The following is a 9,406-nucleotide window of genomic DNA, read 5'->3' on the forward strand; positions in this document are numbered from 1 at the left end:
TTGGGGTTCTTGAAAAAATTTAATATGGTAAAATGTGAAAACATATAGGAAAACATAAAGTTAGAAAACCAAAGGAGTGTGAACACACAAAGAATCCATGGGATCTAGGGAACTCTCTCCATGAATGCATATGACAATCTCTCTATAACTGGTAATAATAGCTACCATTTATATAGAATTCTAAGGTTTATAAAGCACTTTACATACATTAATTCACTTGGTTCTCATGCTAAAACTGTAAAGTAACTGATAATTTCCCCACTTTACAGATGAGGAACCCGATATTTAAAGAAGATTGCCCAAAGATTCCTAACTATTGAGTATCAGAGACAAGATTTGAACCCAGATCTTCTTGATTTTAATAGTTACATTCTACATACTATTCCACACTGGCCCTATATAAACACAAAATAACAATATTAATTGGGTCTTGCACCAGAAGAAAAATTAGGAGAGTTCAGCACTTTGGAGAGGAAGCAGATTGGATTTAAGAAGAGAAAATATAAAGAAAGACCTTCTTTAGGAATAAGCTTGAGAAGTCAAGAGATTTTCAATTATGCTTTAAAACAGAGTTTTCTCATCTTGGATAAGCTGTTTGGCCTCTCGGCTGCTGTATCCCAACTTTGCAGAATTTCAAACACGGATAATCATCAACTCTCACCCACTGGCTCTTGCCCTATGTAAGAGAGCATCACACTTAAGTAGTTAATAATTGTGGGTTACAGTTTACTTATTTTCTGACATCTGTTTGCATTTGTGGCAAGGGTAGGCAAAGTCTTCCATCAGGTTTGCTGTAAATTCAAATACCAGCCATCCTGCCCTGGCTAGCCCAGCTGGGTCTCTGGGTATTAACTCGGCAGACATCTGATAAAGTGTTCCAGCAGGAAAAGTCATTACCCACAGCTTTGCTTGGGGGAAGGAAGCGGAGGACCTGGGCCATTTTACATTTTTCTCATTTCTCCCTGTCACGTTGGGACACAATATCATGCAACCTAACAGTGTGATGAGCTGAGATGAGACACTGGGTCTGAGCATTCGATGTTCGAGGCTGCCAAACACAACACCCACAACATGTTAAATGAAGAAAGTGACTCAGTATGCAGAGAGAGACTTCTCCCGGTGAGTTGGGGCCAGGACTGACACAAATCCCAAGTCAGATGTGGGCAGCTTTCTTCTCTGTGACTATTTTGGATTGAATGCAAATGTGAATCAGTCTGTCAAGCAAGCTCTGATTGTGATTGACATATTTATTGTTGACAATGCTAGGAGAACCCAGAAGTCCATTTATACTTGAGGACCCTTCTGCCTGGAGCATACGTGAGGTGAGAATGGAATGTGTGATGCTGCTTCAAATCCACATCTGCTGGGTTGTTTTGGTTCGGTTTTTCTTTTGAAATCCGTCTCTAGAATCCCGGGGCCCTTCTTGACTGACAATTTGCCCAGGAGACCTGTCACCTAAGCATGCAGACCTTCAAGCATTTGCCACCCATTGGTTCATAAGAGGGAAACTGAGGACCTGGGTCCTTGTGGCCACTTGCTGTCTTTGCTGTTCCATTGTTTCTTGGTTCTGACTCTAGAATTCTCAGTGTAAGATTATAGACATGAATGCATATATATTTTAAGTGTGAAATCAGTACAAGATAACATATATTCATACGCTTGGTCCAAGTCTCTTATTTTCATCAGCACAAGGAACTCCTGATGTGTAAACTCCCTTCACCAATATAGATTGGCAAGGATTCTATTATTCATATTCTTAGAGTTCATGGATCTCTGAGAATTTAGATAACTTGTCCATGGCCATGAAGCTCACATATATCAGAAATAGAGCTTGAATCCAGGACTCCCTAAATTCCAGGTGATCACCCTGTTTTCTATACCATGCTACCTTTTGTCCCATTCTAGCATGTTATCTCTTTTGTACAGGACCAGAAGATATTTGAAAGAACATGAAACCCAAACTCTTTAATTTATAAATGATGAAACTGAAGTTTAGGGAGGGAAGGGTAACTTTTTATTCTTCATATATGTGTTATCTTTCTAACAAGCCTATAATTTCCTATAGGGTAGGGATGTATACATAACCAAAAGGGGTCAGTGGGGAGAGATGTAGTTCACTTAAATTAAGCAATGCATTGACTAACTCTGACAGTACATGCAATGTTCCATAACCATAGTCCCCCACTTTTGCACTTGATCTTAGCCAAAAGGCCGAGGAGCAACGTGCCCCACTTTTGAAAGAAATACAGGGAAATGAGTATTTGTATATCTTATGTTGATATCTTTGTTCTTTCCTCTTTTTACATGCTGATACAATTTTAAAAACAATTTTCTGACATTTTTCAATCCATATTCTCTCCCTCTCCAGGTAATACATGTTATATATGTATTCATGTTCATTTTACTTTGTGAAAGAAGATACATATCACTTACACTGAGGAAAAATTCATGGAGAAAATCAAGTGAAGAATGGTATGCTTCAATGTGCATTTAGACTCCATCCTTTCCTTCTATGGTGGTAGACAGCCTTTTTCATAGTGAGTCTCTTGGAACTGTCCTAGATCCTTGCAGTGCTGATAATGCCTATGTCATTCATAGTGTTATTGTTCTTTCTCCTTACCTAGTTATTATAATCATTGTATGTGTTATTTTCCTGATTTTGATTACTTCACTATATGTCAACTTTAATAAGCCTTCCCATGAATCCTCTCTATTTTATTTAATAAGCATTAATTAAGCATTATGTGTCAGGCAGTGTGCTAGACACTGGGGTTACATACATGCCCACAAACCATTCTCTATTCTCACGGTATTTATTTTCCATTGGCCTTATTGATTTATAACTGTTTTATGTGTGGGTCATATATCATTATGGAAAACATTGCCTATATTGGTTGTGCTAACTTACAAAACTTTTAGTTTCTGGGAACCCAGGAGAAGAGCAAAATTTTACCAGCCTACCTAGTGAATACTGACTGGGATTACTGAATAAAGAACTGCCATTCATCAAGTTCTTAATAAAGACATGGATTTAGGATTGAAAGGGAATTCAGAGATAATCTAGCCCGACCCCCTCATTTTACATCTGAGGATACTGAGACCCATTAACTAACTTGTGACTAGCTTAGACAGTTTTTAGTATCTCCAGAAAAGTGACTTCTTGAAAAAACTCCTGATCAAACACTAACTAGGTCTATACATGCCAGTTTTAGCACTGTCTAATATTTAAAGGCACATTCCCCTTGCCCTCTCTGTCTTAGGGATATTATCTCTAAGAAAGCCATACTCTGAAGTAAGTTTGTCTAATTGGCACAGAACAGAACATTCATCTCAGTCATGGAAATATTCATAAATCAGACAGAGAGAGAAAGAAGAAGAGGGGGATAAAGAGAGAGACAGAGAAATAGAAGAGAGAGGGGGAGAGAGAGAGAGAGAGAGAGAGAGAGAGAGAGAGAGAGAGAGAGAGAGAGAGAGAGAGAGAGAGAGAGAATTTCAATAACTATGTCCTATAAGGTTTTTTAGTTTTACTAGTCCTAATGCAAAGGTAGGGGTCAAAAGAGAATATAAGAAGATAAAAAAAATCTGTTTCCTTATTTTAAAAAATGGTTACTTGCTTTAAAGTGGAGAAAGTGGCCTTCTAGAAATCAGAAATAACAAGATTTGGTGTTCTGAACAGGTCCAATTTGGGAGACAGAGTGATTTTAATTTTATTCATGATGTTGGATGATAGGATCAAGATCCAATTTACTCAGAAGGTTCAGTGAAAAATAATGTCAAGCCAGTTATTTCAGTGTTTTAACAAAAATGTATCCTTTTATCTCACTTTTTTAGTCTTGAATAGGAAGTATTTATAACATAACATACTTTTATACAACTTATTTTATACTATTCTTTGCTTAGAATAAACAACCCTGGACAATTTCTGAGAGTAAGGAGAAGTATATATAATGTTTAAGAAATGTATGTAGGTAATTATTTATAGAGTTAGCAAAAATTCTATAATAGTTAAACAACAAGCTTCTCTATGAAGAATGATCTTTAAGCAGAGATATAAAGAAGGAAAATGATTAAAGAGAAGTTAGAACCAAAGATAAGTAAGGAGGTAGAAGCAGAGCACATATTAACCCTCAATGAGTTCAAGCTACCCAGCCCAAATTAATGACTTCCTAGCATGTTGAAAGGATTGGTAAATGTGACTATTGGTTATTGATCTTTGAAAGTTTGTGCAGAACAGGGGTGGTGCTTCAGTACCAAAGAAGGGCAAATAGTGGCAGTCAAGATGGTGGAAGAGAAGCAGCAATAGGGGCACTTGCCTTCTAAACAACTTTAAAATAATGTGTTAAATTGAACTCTGTTGCAGCATAGACACAAACAGTTTGGGGCGAGACATTTTTCTAACATAAGACAACTTAGGAGGTCAGAAGGATTGGTTTGTAGAACTGAGATGGAGACTGGGCCCAGAGCACACAAATGGCGGCACCTGTGTTTGGTCTTAGAAGTTGCAAGTGTGGAAAGGAAACAAGATTGACAGTTTGTGGGGGAAGGGGCCAACTGGGAGTGGCAGTTGGGTCTTGTGACTAGCACTTCCTTCCTGTTGGGTGTGGCAGTTGGGTCTTGTGACTAGCACTTCCTTCCTGCCATGTGGAACTTGCTTCCTGGTGTTGGAGGAGAGAGGAGCTTGTTCAGCCCAGTCTGGAGTGGCATGCTCTTCTTGGTTCAGCTGGAAGACACAAGCTTCTTAAGGTCAGATTTGTTCTTTTTGCTTTCTGTCTACTGCTAAGATTCTGAATTATACAAAACTGGACTGATATAGAGGAGATGGAAGTGGGAAAATCCTCCGCCAGCCTCTAGGGCTGGCCCTAGAAGCTAAGCAAAAACTCCAATTCCAACTGGATTATTAAACTTTATATTATTTGAATTCACAGTCAGATAAGTGGACTATCTTTTCTGGTCATAGAGGGAGCTGAACTTCAGTTTCAGTCATTCAAAGACAAACAGACCTCATTGGAACCCTGCTGCTTCCTCTCAGCGGGAGGCATCTCCCTCCCTTGCCTCACCAAGCAATATACCCTCTTTACCTCACCTCCTCCATACCCCTGCTACAAACCTCCCTTATCCCCCTGTTATTCCAAATCCTATTTCCTTTCCCAATAAATATTACACAAGTGAAGCAGCAGCAGCTTTGAGAGCTCTCAGTCAAAAGACAGTAAGGAAATTGAACTGGTCAGAAAGAGATTAGAGGCAACTCTTTATTCTCACTGGGTACTCTTTGCCAATTCTATTGCCTATACACAGTTTAACATTGCAGTTCCAGGGGGAAGAGGCATATTTGTGTGTCAAGGAAGCAGAGTCCTTATCACAGTTCTAGGGCAGAAAGAAGCATTAACACTTGTAGCTTGAGACCAGGGACCCTTCAGAGTTCAGACCAGAAGAGCATTGACCACTCCTCTTCCGGGATCATACTTCCTTACAGGCACCAAAAGCTTGTAGACTTTCTGAAATTAGCTATAAGAACAACAGTGTCAAAAAGCCTAAAGCCTAGAAAGTGCTCCCTCTCCAGATAAAAAAGAATTCAAGTTTAACGTAATATATAAAGTCAAGGAAAAGGCTAAAAAATAAGAAAGCAACAAAAAAAGAACATGATGATAAAAAGCTACCTCAATGAAAGGGAGTATTAAGACACAAATAGAGAAGATAACAATGTGAAAAGAGGTATAATCAAAACCTCAAAAAAAAAAAAACTGAAAACTGGAAAGCAATCCAACGAGAATTCCTAGGAAAGCTGAAGGAAAAGAAAAAGATTTTTAAAATCACAAAAGAGTGGTATAGGAAACATGGAAAAAGAAATGAGAGTAATGCAAGAATATTATGAAAACAAGAATTAACAGCTTACTAAAGACATAAAAATACCTTAAAAACAGAATTGAATGAGTATAAAAGAGGCACAAGAATTCACTAAAGAAAAGAGCTTTCTAAAAAAGCAGAACTGGGCCAATGGAAAAAAGTGATACAAAACCTCACCCAAAAAATAATTCCTAAAAAATTTAGATGTGGATAAGTGGAAATTAATGACTCCATGGAACATGAAGAAACAGTTAAACAAAGTGAAAAGAATGAAGCTTCACCTGGGTACCAATGTGGGCCAGGATGTTCCTCGATTATCATCTCCTAGAAAACTGGTCTTTCTAAACTCCATAGGTAGACACTCCTCTATGATGGGGATTGGGGACGTCATGATGTCTGGGTTCTTGCTAAACTTTATGCTTCGCTATAATAACTATAAGAAGCAGACAAGCAGTGACTCAAATAGGACACCAGGAACATCTGATCTAACTATTCTAGAGAGCAAGATCTATAAAACTATGTATGTCCTTTGATCCAGCAATACCACTAGGTGTGTATTCTAAAGAGATTTTTTTAAGAGAAAAAGGACCTATTTTTACCAAAATATTTATGGCAGTTATTTTTGAGGTGGCAAAGAATTGGAAACTGAGAAGATGCCCATCAACTAGAGAACAGCTGAACAAGTTGCCATATATAATTTGTGATGGAATACTATTGTGCTTTAAAAAATCTGGAAAGACTCATATGAACTGATGCAAAGTGAAGTGAACAGAAGGAGGAGAATACTGTACACAGTAAGAGCAATATTGTATGATGATCTGCAGTGAATAACTTAGCTGTTCTCAATTATATAATGATCCAAGAAAACTTAAAAGGACTCATGAAGAAAAATGCTATCCATGTTCAGAGAAAGAACTAGTAGAGTAGTAATACTGATTGAAGCACTCCATTTTCATTTTATTTTCTTTGAGAGCTTTTTTATGTCTTCTTTCATAACATGACTAATATGGAAATAAAGTTTGCATAATCACAAATGAAATAACAGGGTGTAGGGAAGTAAGGAAAGGATAGAATTTGGAAGTTAAAATGTTGGAAAAAAATAAATGTTGAACATTGTTTTATGTATAGTAGTAATAGTCTCTCAATAACAGAGGATGACGATTGTCTTTGTGTACTTTCATCCGGGTTAGGATAGATGAGTGTGCACAAAGACACTTATGTGTGAAAGAGATTTAAGTGGAAGAGTCGATGAACAGAAATAGTCCCGCTCTCTCGGCATTGGAAGCCTGGGTCCAGTGGCACGAAAAGTCGTTACACCTGGAGACTTCCTCAGCTGCATTGGATGGCCGTGTTGTCTTTTGTGCTCCAACATGCCCTAAGCACTCCACAGTGCTTTGCTGCGTCGCCTCTCAGCCATTGAACCTTCTTATTGGTTTCTGTATAATGGGGACAATATTACTAAAACTAGAAAACATAATTGTGGAATGTTCAACAAAATAAAAATGGAGTACATTAAAATATCTTTAATTTAATTGAACTACTTTTTCATCTAAAAATTCTTTATTGATGCAATTTTGTTTTTTTTTTGTTTTTTTTACACTAGAACTCCCCAATACCTTTCCCAAAAGGCCCTCCCTTGTTAAGGAAAAAAAACCCCACAAATATAAAACTTTCTGACAAAGCAACTATGACTGGTAGAGTTCTATTGTTTCTTGCACTCAGAATCCATCATCCAAATGACAAAGAGAAAGGAAATTTATCCCAGCATCAGTCTATTGGAACCAATGTTAATAATTTCATTTATCTAAATTTAGTACTTTATTAATGCTATTATGTTATTACACTCACAATGCCCATTATTCTCCTAGTTCTGCTTTCTTAGCTATACATCTGTTTGTTTGTACAAGTCTTCCAACATTTTTTTTCTGATTTAGTTATGTTGATCATTCCTTCCATTGTAACAATATCCTATAACAGAATAGATCCCATTTTGTTCAGTCATTGCTCAGTTGATTAGCAACTGTTTTGTTTCTAGATTTTGCTCAAATAGTATTGCTATGAATATATGATAATGAATATATATACATCAAAATGACCTTTCTTTCTATCACTGACCTCCCTCAGCTATAGGTCCAGTTTTTGCATTTTGGGGTTAAAATTTTATTTAGTAACTTTTTCTTGTATAATTCCAAAAAATAATTTCCTAGAATAATTCAACCAATGCAACCTATTTTTATTGCACCCCTGGGTGCTCTCTTTTTCCCTGCTGAGACTATTGCAGAACTCAGAATTATGCCAAATGTAGGAATTAAAAATTAATGGTTTTGAGTAAAGTCAATAAAGGAGAGCCAGCTATTTGCTCACCCAAGTTCTCTCCAAGAGGCAGGTCAAGACAATGACTCGAGCTGAAGGTGACTCCTGAAGTCAACTTTCTTCCTTGAGCCAACCTTCTTTCTTGAGCTGACTTCCTTCTTCAAGTCCAACTTCTCCTTGAAGCTGACTTCCTCTTTTCCTCTTCAGAGGCTCTTCAGAGCCTTTTATAGTGACTTCTGATCTCCTCCCCTCTTCACAGGGACCAATCACAGCTTCCAAATTGTCTAGCACTGCCCAGGGGGCAGTGTCTATGAGATTCACATCTCTCATCCTCTGAAGGTGTCAACTCTTATCAGAGAGGTGGATCTGGCTGGTAACTTCCTTTGAGCTGCCTGGGCTCCAGTTTGATCCTGGAATTTGAGCCTGGAGGAGCTCCCTCAGACAGCTTCCTGGAGACTGTCACACGATGAGCAATAAGACTGACTTCCCTTTCCCTTGAGTCTCAGGGGAGGCCCCCTTGAACAAGGCCTTTAACTCCTGCCTGGCTCAGCCTGAGCCAGAGCAGTTTAAATTAATTCTTTCCCTCTCTCTCTCTCTCTTTCTTAATTCCTTCTCTATATTAATTAAAATCACCATAATTCCAGCTGACTTGGGTATTTTATTTGGGATATCCCATGGCAACCAATAATTAAATATAGTTTAGGTCACAATGCTAAAATTATCCTTACACAATCATATATTAATATATTCCAAGTATTTGTAACCACAGTTTCCAAATATTAGAGTTAATTTATGGGAATTAGCAGTAGGGTCAATTATTATTCATTCTCTGGCTGAACTCAGTTTGTAGAGGCATGCTTCTGTTTCCTACCAATGATCCTCATGTTCCCTAAAAATAGATTCATCCATGAAACCTCCAAAAGGCTAACCTCCAAAGACTATACTTGATGGATCTTAGGATGATTGCTCTTCTGTAGTTGAGGGAAGGAGTATAACTAACATTTAATGTTAGATGATCACCCTTTTACCTTTCTATTAACAGCTATCTTCTTTCAGATTAGTCATCATCCCATTCTAGCAATGAGGCAAGCAGGGCTTTAGTGGTTAGGTTAAGGAAAAGAAATAAGCATAGTGGTGAAGAGGTCCATTTCCTCCAAATCTAGTCCTTCTAGCATTGTATATGGTGATCAAAAACACACAGTGAGAAGAAGAAATAGCAAATTCAGGCATTGTATTTCAATTTTTCATT

The 9,406-nt window shown here is 37.7% G+C and overlaps 1 long non-coding RNA gene across 1 annotated transcript; it reads left to right on the forward strand.

Annotated features, from left to right (window-relative positions):
* The first annotated feature begins 370 nt into the window (after positions 1 to 370).
* LOC107651885 (uncharacterized) lies at positions 371 to 7,381 on the forward strand. Its single transcript, XR_008917519.1, has 2 exons — positions 371 to 1,322; positions 2,369 to 7,381. It is a non-coding gene; the product is annotated as an uncharacterized LOC107651885 (long non-coding RNA).
* Positions 7,382 to 9,406: the final 2,025 nt, after the last annotated feature.

Source organism: Monodelphis domestica, chromosome 3 (assembly GCF_027887165.1).
Source record: "Monodelphis domestica isolate mMonDom1 chromosome 3, mMonDom1.pri, whole genome shotgun sequence".
Classification (NCBI taxonomy): Eukaryota; Metazoa; Chordata; class Mammalia; order Didelphimorphia; family Didelphidae; genus Monodelphis; species Monodelphis domestica.